The sequence below is a fragment of the Arachis ipaensis genome, chromosome B3, assembly GCF_059453495.1.
Source record: "Arachis ipaensis isolate K30076 ecotype BB chromosome B3, ASM5945349v1, whole genome shotgun sequence".
NCBI classification, from domain to species: domain Eukaryota; kingdom Viridiplantae; phylum Streptophyta; class Magnoliopsida; order Fabales; family Fabaceae; genus Arachis; species Arachis ipaensis.
Genome location: NC_142438.1, coordinates 48,601,294 through 48,618,827, shown reverse-complemented (window position 1 = coordinate 48,618,827; position 17,534 = coordinate 48,601,294). Strand labels below are relative to the sequence as shown.

Sequence of the window (17,534 nt, the reverse complement as noted above, 5' to 3'; positions counted from 1 at the left end):
GTTGGAATAGGATTTACTATCCTTTTGCATCTGTCACTAACACCCAGCCTTCAGGAGTTTGAAGCTCGTCACAGTCATTCAATCCTTGAATCCTACTCGGAATACCACAGACAAGGTTTAGACTTTCCGGATTCTCATGAATGCCGCCATCAGTTCTAGCTTATACCACGGAGATTCTGATTAAGGAATCTAAGAGATACTCATTCAATCGTATATAGAACGGAGGTGGTTGTCAGGCACACGTTCATGATTTGAGGAAGGTGATGAATGTCACGGATCATCACCTTCATCACAGTTAAGTGCGAATGAATATCTTAGATAGGAACAAGCGTGTTTGAATGGAAAACAGAAATACTTGCATTAATTCATCGAGACACAGCAGAGCTCCTCACCCCCAACGATGGGGTTTAGAGACTCATGCCGTCAGAGAATACAAAGTTTTAATCTAAAATGTCATGAGATACAAAATAAGTCTCTAAAAGTTGTTTTTATACTAAACTAGTAGCCTAGGTTTACAAAAAATGAGTAAACTATGATGGATGATGCAGAGATCCACTTCTGGGGCCCACTTGGTGTGTGCTGGGCTGAGACTTAAGTAATTCACGTGCAGAGGCTATTTGTGGAGTTGAACGCCAGTATTTATGCCAGTTTGGGCGTTCAACTCCAGTTTTTGATCCTTTTCTGGCGCTGGACGCCAGAATTGGGCAGAGAACTGGCGTTGAACGCCAGTTTACGTCGTCTATCCTTATGCAAAGTATGGACTATTATATATTTCTGGAAAGCCCTAGATGTATACTTTCCAACGCAATTGGAAGCATGCCATTTCGAGTTCTGTAGCTCCAGAAAATCCACTTTGAGTGCAGGGAGGTCAGAATCCAACAGCATCAGCAGTCCTTTTTCAGCCTGAATCAGATTTTTGCTCAGCTCCTTCAATTTCAGTCAGAAAAGTACCTGAAATTACAGAAAAACACAAAACTCATAGTAAAGTCCAGAAATATGATTTTTTCCTAAAAACTAATGAAAATAGACTAAAAACTAGCTAAAACGTACTCAAAACTATATGAAATTAACCCCAAAAAGCGTATAAAATATCCGCTCATCACAACACCAAACTTAAACTGTTGCTTGTCCTCAAGCAACTAGATAAATAAAATAGAAGACTAATAGGTTGAGAAGCAATAATATCTCAGAGTTTTTGATTGAAGCTCAGATTCTAATTAGATGAGCGGGACTAGTAGCTTTTTGCTTCTGAACAGTTTTGGCATCTCACTTTATCCATTGAAGCTCAGAGTGATTGGCATCTATAGGAACTTAGAATTCAGATAGTGTTATTGATTCTCTTAGTTCAGTGTGATGATTCTTGAACACAGCTTTTTTATGAGTCTTGGCCGTGGCCCTAAGCACTTTGTTTTCCAGTATTACCACCGGATACATAAATGCCACAGACACATAAGTGGGTGAACCTTTTCAGATTGTGACTCAGCTTTGCTAAAGTTCCCAATTAGAGGTGTCCAGAGTTCTTAAGCACACTCTTCTTTTTGCTTTGGACCTTGACTTTAACCGCTCAGTCTTAAGTTTTCACTTGACACCTTCACGCCACAAGCACATGGTTAGGGACAGCTTGGTTTAGCCGCTTAGACCAGGATTTTAGTCCTTTAGGCCCTCCTATCCACTGATGCTCAAAGCCTTGGGATCCTTTTCATTTGCCCTTGCCTTTTGGTTTTAAGGGTTATTGGCTTTTTCTGCTTGCTTTTTTTCTCTCTCTCTCTTTTTTTTTTCTGCAAGCTTTGTTCTTTGCTGTTTTTTCTTGCTTCAAGAATCATTTTTATGATTTTTCATATTACCAATAACATGTCTCATGTTCATCATCCTTTCAAGAGCCAACATATTTAACAGTCTTAAACAATAAATTCAAAAGACATATGCACTGTTCAAGCATTCATTCAGAAGACAGAAAGCATTGCCACCACATTTAACTAATCAGAATTTTTCTTATTAAAACTTGAAATTTTATTGCCTCTTATTCAAAAGATCTACTACTTTATTCATGTTTGCAGATGATGAGAAAAATAAACTATAGCTTAATTGGAGATAAAATTAAAATAGATACTAATTACTATTATATGACTCCTAAGGTAAACTTCTATAAGAACACTGTCACAGAGTAAAGGCAGAAATTGGAAATTAACAACCTTTATTCTGGGGGAACGGGGGTTCCTCTGATCCTTGGGGTGCTTGGTCCTACAAGAGAAGACTTTTGGCGCTTCAATTCCCTTAAGTCACGCCCCTGCTCCTCTTGTTCTTTAAACATATAGGTCAGCATTTGACTGTGTTCCTTCTGTTCTTTTATTATTTGCTCCATAGCTTCCCGTATCTTGGTAACGGACGTCTCAAGATACTCCCAGTATTCAGATTGAGGGATCTCTGGGAGGAATTCCTGTGCTCTCTTCTTGATGGGATCCTCCTGTGCTTGTTGTTTTTCCATTGATGCTTTGGTGATTGGCTTTTCAATTAGGATATACTCAGTTATTCCCATCCTTACTCCAGCGTCCTTACAGAGCAGAGAAATCACGCTCGGATAAGCCAACCTAGCCTCTTTAGAATTTTTGTTAGCAATTTTGTAGAGTTCAGTTGAAATCAGCTGATGAACCTCCACTTCCTTTCCCATCATGATGCAATGGATCATCACTGCTCTTTTGACTGTGACTTCAGAACGGTTGCTAGTGGGCAACAGAGAACGCCCAATGAAGTCCAGCCATCCTCTGGCGACTGGTTTGAGATCCTCTCTCTTGAGTTGATTTGGGACACCCTTTGTGTTGGTGGTCCACCTGGCTCCAGGGATACATATGTCCTCTAGAATCTTGTCCAGGTCAATGTCTGCTCTCATCATCCTCCTGTTGAAGGAGTCTGGATCATCCTTTAGCTGAGGTAGCTTTAAGATCTCTCTGATCTTGTCAGGGGTGGTATGAACAATCTTTCCTCTGACCATGGTCCGAAATTCATAGAAGGCAGTTCCAGATAGTTTTTGCTTGTTAGTCTGCCACATATTAGCATAGAACTCCTGGACCATGTTCCTTCCCACTTTCGTTTCAGGATTAGCTAGGACTTCCCAGTTCCTGATTCGAATTTGCTCCTGGATCTCCGGATATTCATCTTCTTTCAGATCGAATCTAACTTCCGGGATCACTGATCTCAGACCCATTACTTTAAGATAATGGTCTGAATGTTCTTTAGATAAGAACTTCCCTTGATTCCAAAGTGGTTTTGGAACGCTCTTTTTCTTGCCTCTTGGAGTGGGTTGTTTTCCTTTAGGAGCCATGATCTTAGTGATCTCGGATAAACACACCAAACTTAGAGGTTTGCTTGTCCTCAAGCAAAAGAAAAGAAAGGAGAGGGATAGAAGGAGAGCTAGGTGCAATTGTTGATGGAGGAGGAGGGAGGCCGAACCCGAATTTAAAGGGATGGGGGGTGGGTTTTCGAAAAATTAGAAAAGATAAGATAAAAAGATTGAGTTGAAAAAGATAAGATAGAAGATATAGTTTAATTTTGAAAAGATATGATAGATTTTTGAAAAAGATAAATCTGAATTTTTGAAAAAGATAATATGGAGATTTGAAAAAGATATGGATTAGTTGAAAAGATTTTAGAGTGAAAAAGATAGATTTGTTTTCAGAAAAGATTTGAAAAGAGTTTGGATTGAATTTGGAAAGAGGGATTTTAGAAATCAGGGTTCTTAACATGTTCATGTAAAAATCATGCATTGAAACATAAAATTTGAAATTAAAATGGAAATACGTGTGGAAAAATGAATTTGGCTCCTCCCTGCCTTCCTGGCGTTTGAACGCCCAAACACTGCCTGTTTTGGGCGTTCAGCGCCCAAATGCTGCTCTCCTGGGCGTTTAACGCCCAGCTGCTGCCATTACTTGCGTTCAATGCCCAGTGGGTGCCTCTTTCTGGCGTTGAACGCCCAGATTGCTACCATTACTGGCGTTCAACGCCCAGTGGATGCCCATTTTGGGCGTTGAACGCCCAAAATATACTTTTACTGGCGTTTTCTTGCCAGTGAGCTCTTTTTCTCTGTTTTGTGTGCCGAGGTCTTCTGTAAATGATTATTTACCTTGTTGTCAATGAACTATATATAAACAAATAAAAATAAAAATAGAAATAGGGCAAAATGCTTAGAGGATTGTTGCCCCATGGCTGGGTTGCCTCCCAGCAAGCGCTTCTTTATTGTCTTTAGCTGGACCTTGCTGAGCTTTTAATCCAGCTTCAACCTTGAGCATTCTTGCTCAATGTTGCCTTCAAGATAATGCTTGATTCTCTGTCCATTGACAATGAACTTCTTATCAGAATCAATATCTTGAAGCTCCACATAACCATATGGTGATACACTTGTAATCACGTATGGTCCCCTCCACCGGGATTTCAGTTTCCCGGGGAATAGCCTGAGTCTAGAGTTAAACAACAGGACCTTCTGTCCTGGTTCAAAGATTCTAGATGACAGCTTTCTGTCATGCCATTTTTTTTATTTTTCTTTATAAAGCTTGGCATTTTCGAAAGCTGTGAATCTGAATTCCTCTAGCTCATTTAGCTGGAGCAATCGCTTTTCTCCTGCTAATTTGGTATCAAAGTTTAGGAATCTGGTTGCCCAGTAGGCCTTATGTTCCAGTTCCACGGGCAGGTGACATGCCTTACCATACACGAGTTGGTATGGAGATGTCCCTATGGGGGTCTTGAATGTTGTCCTGTAAGCCCACAGAGCATCATCCAAGCTCCGTGCCCAATCCTTTCTACGGGTATTTACTGTCCGTTCCAGGATTCTCTTTAATTCTCTGTTAGAGACTTCAGCTTGCCCATTGGTTTGTGGATGATACGGAGTGGCCACCTTGTGGCGAATTCCATACCGAACCATGGCAGAGTAAAGCTGTTTATTGCAGAAGTGAGTGCCCCCATCACTGATTAGTACTCTAGGGACACCAAACCTGCTAAAGATATGTTTCTGGAGGAACTTCAGCACTGTTTTAGTATCATTGGTGGGTGTGGCAATAGCCTTAACCCATTTTGATACATAGTCAACTTCCACCAGAATATAAGTGTTTGAGTATGATGGTGGGAAAGGTCCCATGAAATCAATTCCCCATACGTCAAACAACTCAATTTCCAAGATTCCTTGTTGAGGCATGGCGTAACCATGAGGCAGATTACCAGCTCTTTGGCAACTGTCACAATTACGTACAAACTCTCGGGAATCTTTATAGAGTGTGGGCCAATAGAAGCCACATTGGAGGACCTTGGTGGCTGTTCGCTCACCTCCGAAATGGCCTCCATATTGAGATCCATGGCAATGCCACAGGATCCTCTGTGCTTCTTCTTTAGGCACACACCTACGGATAATTCCGTCTGCACATCTCTTAAAGAGGTAAGGTTCATCCCACAGGTAATACTTTGCATCAGTAATTAATTTCTTCTTTTGTATCCTGTTGTACTCCTTGGGTATGAACCTTGCAGCTTTATAGTTTGCAATATCGGCAAACCATGGTGCTTCCTGAATGGCAAATAAATGCTCATCAGGAAACGTCTCAGAGATCTCAAGAAAGGGGGGGGGGGGACGTCCCTTCCACTGGCTCTATCCGTGACAGATGATCAGCCACTTGGTTCTCTGTCCCTTTTCTGTCTCTTATTTCTATATCAAACTCTTGCAGAAGCAATACCCATCTGATGAGTCTGGGTTTTGAATCCTGCTTTGTGAGTAGATATTTAAGAGCAGCATGGTCAGTATACACAATCACTTTTGATCCTACTAAGTATGATCTAAACTTGTCAATGGCGTAAACCACTGCAAGTAATTCTTTTTCTGTAGTTGTGTAATTTTTCTGGGCATCATTTAGAACGCGACTGGCATAATAAATGACATGCAGAAGCTTGTCATGCCTCTGTCCCAATACTGCACCAATGGCATGATCACTGGCATCACACATTAGCTCAAATGGTAACGTCCAGTCTGGTGCAGAAATGACTGGTGCTGTGACCAGCTTAGCTTTCAGCGTTTCAAACGCCTGCAGGCACTCTGTGTCAAACACAAATGGCGTGTCAGCAGCTAGCAGATTGCTTAGAGGTTTTGCGATTTTTGAAAAATCCTTTATAAACCTCCTATAGAATCCTGCATGCCCCAGAAAGCTTCTGATTGCCTTAACATTGGCAGGTGGTGGTAATTTTTCAATTACCTCTATTTTTGCTTGATCCACCTCTATTCCCTTGTTTGAGATTTTATGCCCAAGAACAATTCCTTCAGTCACCATGAAGTGACACTTTTCCCAGTTTAAAACTAGGTTGGTCTCTTGGCATCTTTTTAGAACAAGTTTCAGGTGATCAAGACAGGAGCTGAATGAGTCTCCATATACTGAGAAGTCATCCATGAAGACTTCCAGAAAATTTTCCACCATATCATAGAAAATAGAGAGCATGCATCTCTGGAAGGTTGCAGGCGCATTACATAGCCCAAATGGCATCCTTCTATAAGCAAACACTCCGGATGGACATGTGAATGTTGTTTTCTCTTGATCTTGGGGATCTACTGCAATCTGGTTATAGACTGAGTAGCCATCCAAAAAGCAGTAATAATCATGACCTGCTAGTCTTTCTAGCATCTGGTCTATGAATGGTAAAGGAAAATGATCCTTTCTGGTGGCTGTATTGAGCCTTCTGTAGTCAATACACATGCGCCACCCTGTAACTGTTCTTGTAGGAACCAGTTCATTTTTTTCATTATGAATCACTGTCATGCCTCCCTTTTTTGGGACGACTTGGACAGGGCTCACCCAGGGGCTATTAGAAATAGGATAAATAATCCCAGCCTCTAGTAATTTGGTGACCTCTTTCTGCACCACTTCTTTCATGGCTGGATTTAGCCGCCTCTGTGGTTGAACCACTGGTTTGGCATTATCCTCCAATAAGATTTTGTGCATGCATCTAGCTGGGCTTATGCCCTTAAGGTCACCTATGGACCACCCAAGAGCTGTCTTGTGTGTCCTTAGCACTTGGATAAGTGCTTCCTCTTCCTGTGAATTTAAAGCAGAGCTTATGATCACTGGAAAAGTGTCACCTTCTCCCAGAAATACATATTTCAAGGTTTGTGGTAATGGCTTGAGCTCGGGTTTAGGAGGTTTTTCCTCTTTCAGAAGAAAGTTCAGAGGCTCTTTCATGTCCTCTGAATCCTCCAAATCAGGCTGAACATCTTTAAAGATGTCTTCCAACTCTGATTCGAGACTCTCAGCCATGTTGATCTCTTCTACCAAAGAGTCAATAAGATCAACTTTCATGCAGTCTGTTGATGTGTTTGGATGCTGCATGACTTTGACAGCGTTAAACTTAAACTCATCATCATTGACTCTCAGGGTTATTTCCCCCTGTTGGACGTCAATGAGGGATCGTCCAGTTGCTAGGAAGGGTCTTCCTAGAATGAGAGTAGCACTCTTGTGCTCCTCCATTTCCAGCACAACAAAGTCAGTGGGAAAGGCGAATGGCCCAACTCTGACAATCATGTCTTCAATCACGCCTGATGGGTATTTAGTAGAACCATCAACAAGTTGGAAACATATCCGGGTTGGTTTAACTTCTTCAGTTAAGCCAAGCTTTCTGATAGTGGATGCAGGTATTAGGTTGATGCTTGCCCCAAGATCGCATAAAGCTGTCTTGGTGCAATTACCTTCTAATATGCATGGTATCAGAAAACTCCCAGGGTCTTTAAGCTTTTCAGGAAAGCTTTTCAGAATGACTGCACTGCATTCTTCAGTGAGGAGAACTTTTTCTGTTTCTCTCCAATCCTTTTTATGACTCAAGATCTCTTTCATGAACTTGGCATAAGAAGGTATTTTCTCAAGTGCTTCTGCAAATGGAATCTTTATTTCAAGAGTCCTGAGATAATTTGCAAAGCGAGCAAATTGCTTATCCTGCTCCTCTTTCCGGAGTTTTTGAGGATAAGGTATCTTGGCTTTATATTCTTCAACCTTAGTTACTGTAGGTTTATTGCCTACAGAAGTGGTTGAAGAAGCCTTTTTAGAGGGGTTGTTATCAGCATTTGTGTGTGTCTGATCCCTCACTGGCAATTGAGTGCCAGAGTTAGAAGCTGGAGTGACGTGAGAAGCCAACTCCTTGTCTGTTCCTGGCGTTTGAACGCCAGAATTGTGCCCATTTTGGGCGTTCAGCGCCAGATCCTGCCCATTTTGGGCGTTCAACGCCAGATCCTTGCCCATTTCTGGCGTTGAACGCCAGTCCTGCTTTGTTTCTGGCATTGAACGCCAGTTTTGGCCATGGTCTGGGCGTTCAGCGCCGGCCTTCCACCAATTTTCTGGCGTTTTAGCGCCAGAATTATTTTTCCCTGGGCTCTTACTGTCCTCAGGTGAATTTTGGGTGGTTTGCTCATTTCTTAGCCTTTTGCTGCCTTGAGGTGGGGTATTTAATGTTTTCCCACTTCTTAGTTGAACTGCTTGGCATTCTTCTGCTATTTGCCTTGACAGCTGCTGCTTTGTTTGCTTAAACTGTTCGTCCATATGTATATTAGCCATCCTTGTCTCTTGTAACCTGTCTTTAAATTCGGCTAGCTGCTTTGTTAGAAAGTCCAATTGCTGATTGAATTCAACAGCTTGTTTTACAGGACTGAGTTCAGCAGTTACTGTTTTAACCTCTTCATTCATGGAAGGGTTGCTGCTTAGGTACAGATGCTGATTCCTGGCAACTGTATCAATGAGCTCTTGAGCCTCTTCAATTGTCTTTCTCATGTGGATAGATCCACCAGCTGAGTAATCTAGAGACATCTGAGCTCCTTCTGCAAGCCCATAGTAGAAGATGTCTAACTGAACCCACTCTGAAAACATTTCAGAGGGGCATTTTCGAAGCATCTCTCTGTATCTCTCCCATGCATCATAAAGAGATTCATTATCTACTTGTTTAAAGCCTTGGATGTCCAGCCTTAGCTGTGTCATCCTTTTTGGAGGAAAATACTGATTTAGGAATTTTTCTGTCAGCTGTTTCCATGTCCTTATGCTGGCTTTAGGTTGGTTATTTAACCACCTCTTAGCTTGATCTTTTACAGCAAATGGAAACAGTAATAGTCTGTAGACATCCTGATCTATTTTCTTATCATGTACTGTGTCAGCAATTTGTAAAAATTGTGCCAGAAACTCTATAGGTTCTTCCTGTGGAAGACCGGAATACTGGCAGCTTTGCTGTACCATGATAATGGGCTGAGGATTCGACTCAAAGCTACTGACTTCAATGGAGGGTATGCAGATACTACTCCCATATGAAGCAGTAGAGGGGTTAGAATATGACCCCAGAGTCCTCCTGGACTGTTCATTTCCGCTTAGGTCCATGATGGAGAAAGGGAGATGATGCAAAATAGAAAAAATATTTTTATTTATTTATTTATTAATTTATTTCGAAAAGAAAATAAATCAAAATAAAATAAATAAAAATGAGTAAAAGATTTTCGAAAAAGTGAGGAGAAAGAGAGTGGTTAGGAGATTTTGAAAAAGATATGATGATTTTTGAAAAAGGTTTTAAATTTTGAAATAAAAATCTGAATTTTTAAAGGAGAGAGAAAAACAATAAGATAACACAGGATTTAAAATTTTTAGATCTGAGGTTCCTTATTTTAAAAAATTTTGGGGGGGAAAAACACCAAGGAATACCAAACTTAAAAATTTTAAGATCAAGACACAAGGAAAACTTAAGAACACTAAGGAAGAACACCAAACTTAAAATTTTTAGAAAACCAAAATAAATTTTTGAAAAACTCAGAAAAATCAACAAGAAAACACCAAACTTAAAGTTTGACACAGGATTTAATAGAAAAATTATTTTTTTGAAAAATATTTTTTAAAAAGAAAATAAGGATTCTAAGATTCTAACACAACAAAAAAAGAGACTCTAAACAAAAAAGAGAAATTTTTCCTAAAAACTAATGAAAATAGACTAAAAACTAACTAAAACGTACTCAAAAACTATGAGTAAATTCATTGCTCTTTCTTTCCCTGGAAATGGCGCCAAGAACATGATGCCAAGACCATGGTTCACAACTCCGTGTAACTGACCAGCAAGTGCACTGGGTCGTCCAAGTAATACTTTACGTGAGTAAGGGTCGAATCCCACGGAGATTGTTGGTATGAAGCAAGCTATGGTCACCTTGCAAATCTCAGTTAGGCAGATATAAATTGATAATGGTGTTTTCGAATAATAATTTAATAGAATGGGGATAGAAATACTTATGTAATTCATTGGTGAGAATTTCAGATAAGCGAATGGAGATGCTTTCGTTCCTCTGAACCTCTGCTTTTCTGCTATCTTCATCCAATCAGTCTTACTCCTTTCCATGGCTGGCTTTATGTGATACATCACCACTGTCAATGGCTACTTTCGGTCATCTCTCGGGAAAATGATCCAATGCCCTGTCACGGCACGGCTAATCGTCTGGAGGCATCACCCTTGTCAATGGCTTCATCTTATCCTCTCAGTGAAAATGGTCAACGCACCCTGTCACGGCACGGCTATTCATCTGTCGGTTCTCGATCATGCTGGAATAGGATTTACTATCCTTTTGCGTCTGTCACTAACGCCCTGCAATCGGGAGTTTGGAGCTCGTTACAGTCATTCATTCATTGAATCCTACTTGGAATACCACAGACAAGGATTAGACCTTCCGGATTCTCTTGAATGCCGCCATCATTCTAGCTTACACCACGAAGATTCTGTTTAGGAGATCTAAGAGATACTCATTCAATCGAAGGTAGAACGGAAGTGGTTGTCAGGCACGCGTTCATAGGGAATGATGATGATTGTCACGTTCATCACATTCAGATTGAAGTACAAATGAATATCTTAGAAGCGAAACAAGATGAATTGAATAGAAAACAGTAGTACTTTGCATTAATATTTGAGGAACAGCAGAGCTCCACACCTTAATCTATGGAGTGTAGAAACTCTACCGTTGAAAATACATAAGTGAAAGTCCAGGCATGGCCGAGAGGCCAGCCCTCAAACGTGATCTAAGATAGCATACAACTGATCAAAGATACCTAATACAATAGTAAAAGGTCCTATTTATAATAAACTACCTACTAGGGTTTACAGAAGTAAGTAATTGATGCATAAATCCACTTCCGGGGCCCACTTGGTGTGTGCTTGGGCTGGGCTTGAGTGTTGCACGTGTAGAGGTCCTTCTTGGAGTTGAACGCCAGTTTTTGTGCCAGTTTGGGCGTTCAACTCTGGTTTTGGCTCCTTTTCTGGCGCTGGACGCCAGATTTGGGCAGGAAGCTGGCGTTGAACGCCAGTTTACGTAATCTATTCTTGGCCAAAATATGGACTATTATATATTGATGGAAAGCTCTGGATGTCTACTTTCCAACGCAATTGGAAGCGCGCCATTTCGAGTTCTGTAGCTCCAGAAAATCCATTTTGAGTGCAGGGAAGTCAGAATCCAACAGCATCAGCAGTCCTTCTTCAACCTCTGAATCTGATTTTTGCTCAAGTCCCTCAATTTCAGCCAGAAAATACCTGAAATTACAGAAAAATACACAAACTCATAGTAAATTCCAGAAATGTGAATTTAACATAAAAACTAATGAAAACATCCCTAAAAGTAATTAGATTCTACTAAAAACATATTAAAAACAATGCCAAAAAGCGTATAAATTATCCGCTCATCACAACACCAAACTTAAATTGTTGCTTGTCCCCAAGCAGCTGAAAATCAAATAGGATAAAAAGAAGAGAATATACTATAAATTCCAAACTATCAATGAAACATAGCTTCAATCAAATGAGCGGGACTTATAGCTTTTTGCCTCTTGAATAGTTTTGGCATCTCACTCTATCCATTGAGGTTCAGAATGATTGGCATCTATTGGAACTCAGAGTTCAGATAGTGTTATTGATTCTCCTAGTTCAGTATGATGATTCTTGAACACAGCTTCTTTATGAGTCTTGGCCGTGGCCCTAAGCACTTTGTTTTCCAGTATTACCACCGGATACATAAATGCCACAGACACATAATTGGGTGAACCTTTTCAGATTGTGACTCAGCTTTGCTAAAGTCCCCAATTAGAGGTGTCCAGGGTTCTTAAGCATACTCTTTTTTTGCTTTAGACCTTGACTTTAACCGCTCAGTCTCAAGTTTTCACTTGACACCTACACGCCACAAGCACATGGTTAGGGACAGCTTGGTTTAGCCGCTTAGACCAGGATTTTATTCCTTTAGGCCCTCCTATCCACTGATGCTCAAAGCCTTGGGATCCTTTTTATTTGCCCTTGCCTTTTGGTTTTAAGGGTTATTGGCTTTTTGCTCTTGCCTCTTGGTTTTAAGAGCTTTTGGCTTTTTCTGCTTGCTTTTTCTTTTTCTTTCTATTTTTTTTTCGCCATTTTTTTTTGCAAGCTTTGTTTTTTTGCTGCTTTTTCTTGCTTCAAGAATCATTTTTATGATTTTTCAGATTATCAAATAACATGTCTCCTAGTCATCATTCTTTCAAGAGCCAACATATTTAACATTCATGAACAATAACTTCAAAAGACATATGCACTGTTCAAGCATACATTCAGAAAACAAGAAGCATTGTCACCACATCAATATAATTAAGCTAAGTTCAAGGATGAATTCGAAACTCATGTACTTCTTGTTCTTTTGAATTAAAACATTTTTCATTTAAGAGAGGTGATGGATTCATAGGACATTCATAACTTTAAGACATAGTCACTAACTACTAATGATCATGTAATGAAGACACAAACATGGATAAGCACATAACATATAAAACGAAAAAAACAGAGAAAGTAAGAACAAGGAATGAGTCCACCTTAGTGATGTCCTTGAGCTCTTCTATGTCTCTTCCTTGTCTTTGTTGCTCCTCCCTCATTGCTTTTTGATCTTCTCTAATTTTATGAAGGATGATGGAGTGCTCTTGATGTTCCACCCTTAGTTGCTTCCAATAATTGTGTGGAAGAAAATGTATCCCCTGAGGTATCTCAGGGATCTCTTGATTTGCAGTCAAATGTTCTACCACTGAGCTATAGACCCTTGATGGAAGCTTTTGTCTTCCCTTTCCTTTTTCTAGAGGTTTCTCTGGCCTTAGGTGCCATTAATGGTTATGGAAAAAACAAAAAAACTATGCTTTTACCACACCAAACTTAGAATGTTGCTCACCCTCGAGCAAAAGAAGAAAGAATAGAAGAATAAGAAGAAGATATGGAGGAGATGGATGGGAGTGTGTATTCGGCCATATGGGTGGGATTGGGTGAGAGAGAGATGTTGAATTTTGAAGGTAGTGGGTGTATGGATGTGAGTGGTAAATGGAAAACAGAAGGGATGATCATGAATGGAAAGAGAGATGATGAGGTAGGTGGGGATCCTGTGGGGTCCACAGATCCTGAGATGATCCTGTGGGGTCCACAGATCCTGAGGTGTCAAGGCATTTACATCCCTGCACCAATTTAGGCATGTAAAATGCCCTTGCACACAACTCTGGGCATTCAGCGCCAGGATGCTGCCCATTCTGGGCGTTCAGTGCCAGAACCATGCTCTGTTCTGGCGTTTGAACACCAGACAGATGCTCCTCCAGGGTGTGATTTTTCTTCTGCTGTTTTTGATTTCGTTTTTGATTTTTTTTGTTTGTTTTGTGACTCCACATGATCGTGAACCTATAAAGACATATAACTAAGAAAAATATAGTTAGATAAATAAAAATTGGGTTGCCTCCCAACAAGCGCTTCTTTAATGTCAATAGCTTGACAGTGGGCTCTCATGGAGCCTCACAGATGTTCAGAGCATTGTTGAAACTCTCTAACACCAAACTTAGAGTTTGGATATGGGAGTTCAACACCAAACTTAGAGTTTGGTTGTGGCCTCCCAACACCAAACTTAGAGTTTGACTGTGGGGGCTTGGGTTGACTCTGCTTTGAGAGAAGCTTTTTCTGCTTCCTCTCCATGGATGCAGAGAGAGATCCTTGAGTTGTAAACACAAGGTTGTCCTCATTCAATTGAAGGATCAATTCTCCTCTGTCCACATCAATCACAGCTCTTGCTGTGGCTAGGAAAGGTCTTCCTAGGATGATGGATTCATCCTCTTCCTTCCCAGCATCCAGGACTATGAAATCAGCAGGGATGTAAAGGTCTTCAACCTTTACTAACACGTCCTCTACTTGTCCATATGCCTGTTTTCTTGAATTGTCTGCCATCTCTAATGAGATTTTAGCAGCTTGCACCCCATAGATTTCCAGTTTCTCTATTACAGAGAGGGGCATGAGGTTTATCCCTGAACCAAGGTCACACAGGGCCTTAAAGATCATGGTGCCTATGGTACAAGGTATTATGAACTTTCCAGGATCCTGTCTCTTCTGAGGCAATGTCAGTTGATCCAGATCACTTAGTTCATTGATGAACAAGGGAGGTTCAACTTCCCAAGTATCAATGCCAAATAATTTGGCATTCAGCTTCATGATTGCACCAAGAAACTTGGCTGTTTGCTCTTCAGTAACATCCTCATTCTCTTCAGAAGAGGAATACTCATCAGAGCTTATGAAGGGCATAAGGAGGTTCAATGGAATCTCTATGATCTCTAGATGAGTCTCAGATTCCTTTGGTTCCTCAGAGGGAAGCTCCTTATTGGTCACTGGACGTCCCAGGAGGTCTTCCTCCTTGGGATTCACGTCTTCCTCTCCCTCATTGGGTTCGGCCATTTTGCTTATGTCAATGGCCTTGCACTCTCCTTTTGGATTCTCTTCTGTATTGCTTGGGAGAGTACTGGGAGGGATTTCAGTGATCCTTTTACTCAGCTGGCCCACTTGTGCTTCCAAATTTCTAATGGAAGACCTTGTTTCATTCATGAAACTCACAGTGGCCTTGGACAGATCAGAGACTAAGTTTGTTAAATTAGAAGTATTTTGTTCAGAGTTCTCTGTCTGTTGCTGAGTGGATGATGGATAAGGTTTATTATTGTTGAACCTGTTTCTTCCATCATTATTAAAGCCTTGTTGAGGCTTTTGATCCTTCCATGAGAAATTTGGATGATTTCTCCATGATGAGTTATAGGTGTTTCCATAAGGTTCACCTAAGTAATTCACCTCTGCTATTGCAGGGTTCTCAGGATCATAAGCTTCTTCTTCATAAGAAGCCTCTTGAGTACTGTTGGATGCAGCTTGCATTCCATGCAGACTCTGAGAGATCATATTGACTTGCTGAGTCAATATTTTATTCTGAGCCAATATGGCATTCAGAGTATCAACTTCAAGAACTCCCTTCTTTATAGGCGTCCCATTACTCACAGGATTCCTTTCAGAAGTGTACATGAACTGGTTATTAGCAACCATGTCAATGAGTTCTTGAGCTTCTGCAGGCGTTTTCTTTAGGTGAATGGATCCACCTGCAGAAGTGTCCAGTGACATCTTTGATAACTCAGACAGACCATCATAGAATATATCTAGGATGGTCCATTCTGAAAGCATGTCAGAAGGACACTTTTTGGTCAGTCCTTTGTATCTCTCCCAAGCTTCATAGAGGGATTCACCTTCTTTCTGTCTGAAGGTTTGAACATCCACTCTAAGCTTGCTCAGCTTTTGAGGAGGAAAAAACTTGGCTAAGAAAGCCTTGACCAGCTTATCCCAAGAGTTCAGACTATCCTTGGGTTGAGAATCCAACCACACTCTAGCTCTGTCTCTTACAGCAAAAGGGAAAAGCATGAGCCTGTAGACTTCAGGATCTACTCTATTAGTCTTAACAGTATCACATATCTGCAAGAATTCAGTTAAGAACTGAAAAAGATCTTCAGATGGAAATCCATGAAACTTGCAGTTTTGCTGCATCAGAGAAACTAATTGAGGTTTCAGCTCAAAGTTGTTTGGTCCAATGGCAGGGATGGAGATGCTTCTTCCATGTAAATTGGAATTAGGTGCAGTAAAGTCATCAAGCATCTTCCTTACATTATTATTATTTTTGGCTGCCATCTCCTCTTCCTGTTCGAAAATTTCTGAAAGGTTATCTCTGGATTGTTGTATTTTAGCTTCTCTTAGTTTCCTTTTCAGAGTCCTTTCAGGTTCTGGATCTGCTTCCACAAGAATGTTCTTGTCTTTGCTCCTGCTCATATGACAAAGAAGAGGGCACAAAAAAATAATAATAATAGAAATCCTTTATACCACAGTATAGGGATTCCTTTGTGAGTGAAAGAAAAGAGGGAGATAAAGAATGTAATGGAATGGAAGAAACACAACTGTGAGGAGGGTAGAGATGTGAAATGAGATGTTAGTAGATGAATAAATAAATAGAATGAGATGAGAGAGAGAGAATTTTTGAAAAATATTTTTGAAAAAGAGTTAGTGATTTTCGAAAATGGTTTTTGAAAAATGTTAGTAATTTTCGAAAAATAAAAATTTAAAATAATTAGTTAATTAAAAAGAAATTTTGAAAAAAGGGGGGGAGATATTTTCGAAAATGAGAGAGAGAGTTAGTTAGGTAGTTTTGAAAAAGATAAGAAACAAACAAAAAGTTAGTTAGTTAGTTGGAACAAATTTTGAAAAGATAAGAAGTTAGGAGGTTAGAAAAGATATTTTGACACCAACTTTTTGAAAAAGGTAAGATAAGAAGATATTTTAGAAAGATATGATAGGAATTAATTTTGAAAAAGATTTGATTTTTAAAATCACAATTAATGACTTGATTCACAAGAAATCACAAGATATGATCCTAGAACTTAAAGTTTGAATCTTTCTTAACAAGCAAGTAACAAACTTCAAATTTTTGAATCAAAACATTAATTGATTGTGTTATTTTTGAAAATTTGATATAAGAAAAAGATTTTTGAAAAATATTTTTGGAATTTTCGAAAATAACTAAGAATTTTGAAAAAGATTTGATTTTTGAAAAAGATAAGATTTTCAAAATGAAAATTTGATTTGACTTATGAGAAACAACTTTGATTTTTAAAAATTTTTGAAAAAGTCAACTCAATTTTCGAATTTGATGAGAGAAAAAGGGAAAGATATTTTTTTTATTTTTGAAATTTTTATTCAAAACATGAATGCATGCAATAATGCTATGAATGTCAAGATGAACACCAAGAACATTATGAAGATCATGATGAACATCAAGAACACATTTTTGAAGAATTTTTTTTAATGCAAAGAAAACATGTAAGACACCAAACTTAGAAATCTTTCATGTTTAAACTCTAACAAACAAAAAATGCACATGAAAAACAACTAAAGATGCAAAACAAGAAAACATCAAGATCAAACAAGAAGACTTACCAAGAACAACTTGAAGATCATGAAGAACACTATGAATGCATGAATTTTCGAAAAATGCAAGATGCACATGCAATTGACACCAAACTTATAACATGACTCATGACTCAAACAAGAAACACAAAAAATGTTTTTGATTTTTATGATTTTCTAATTTTTTTGGATTTTTTTTCGAAAATTATATGAAAAAGAAAAAATAAGGATTCCAAAATTTTTAACATGAATTCCAGGAATCTTGCATTCTTAGTCTA

General features: G+C 39.4%; 1 non-coding gene and 1 pseudogene across 1 annotated transcript; one reads left to right on the top strand and one right to left on the bottom strand.

Moving 5' to 3' along the window:
- LOC148570552 (uncharacterized) overlaps positions 1-17,534 on the bottom strand; it is a 128,846-nt pseudogene that overhangs the window by 27,184 nt on the left and 84,128 nt on the right.
- Positions 15,484-15,591, top strand: LOC148570554 (small nucleolar RNA R71). Its single transcript, XR_015880325.1, has one exon. It is a non-coding gene; the product is annotated as a small nucleolar RNA R71 (small nucleolar RNA).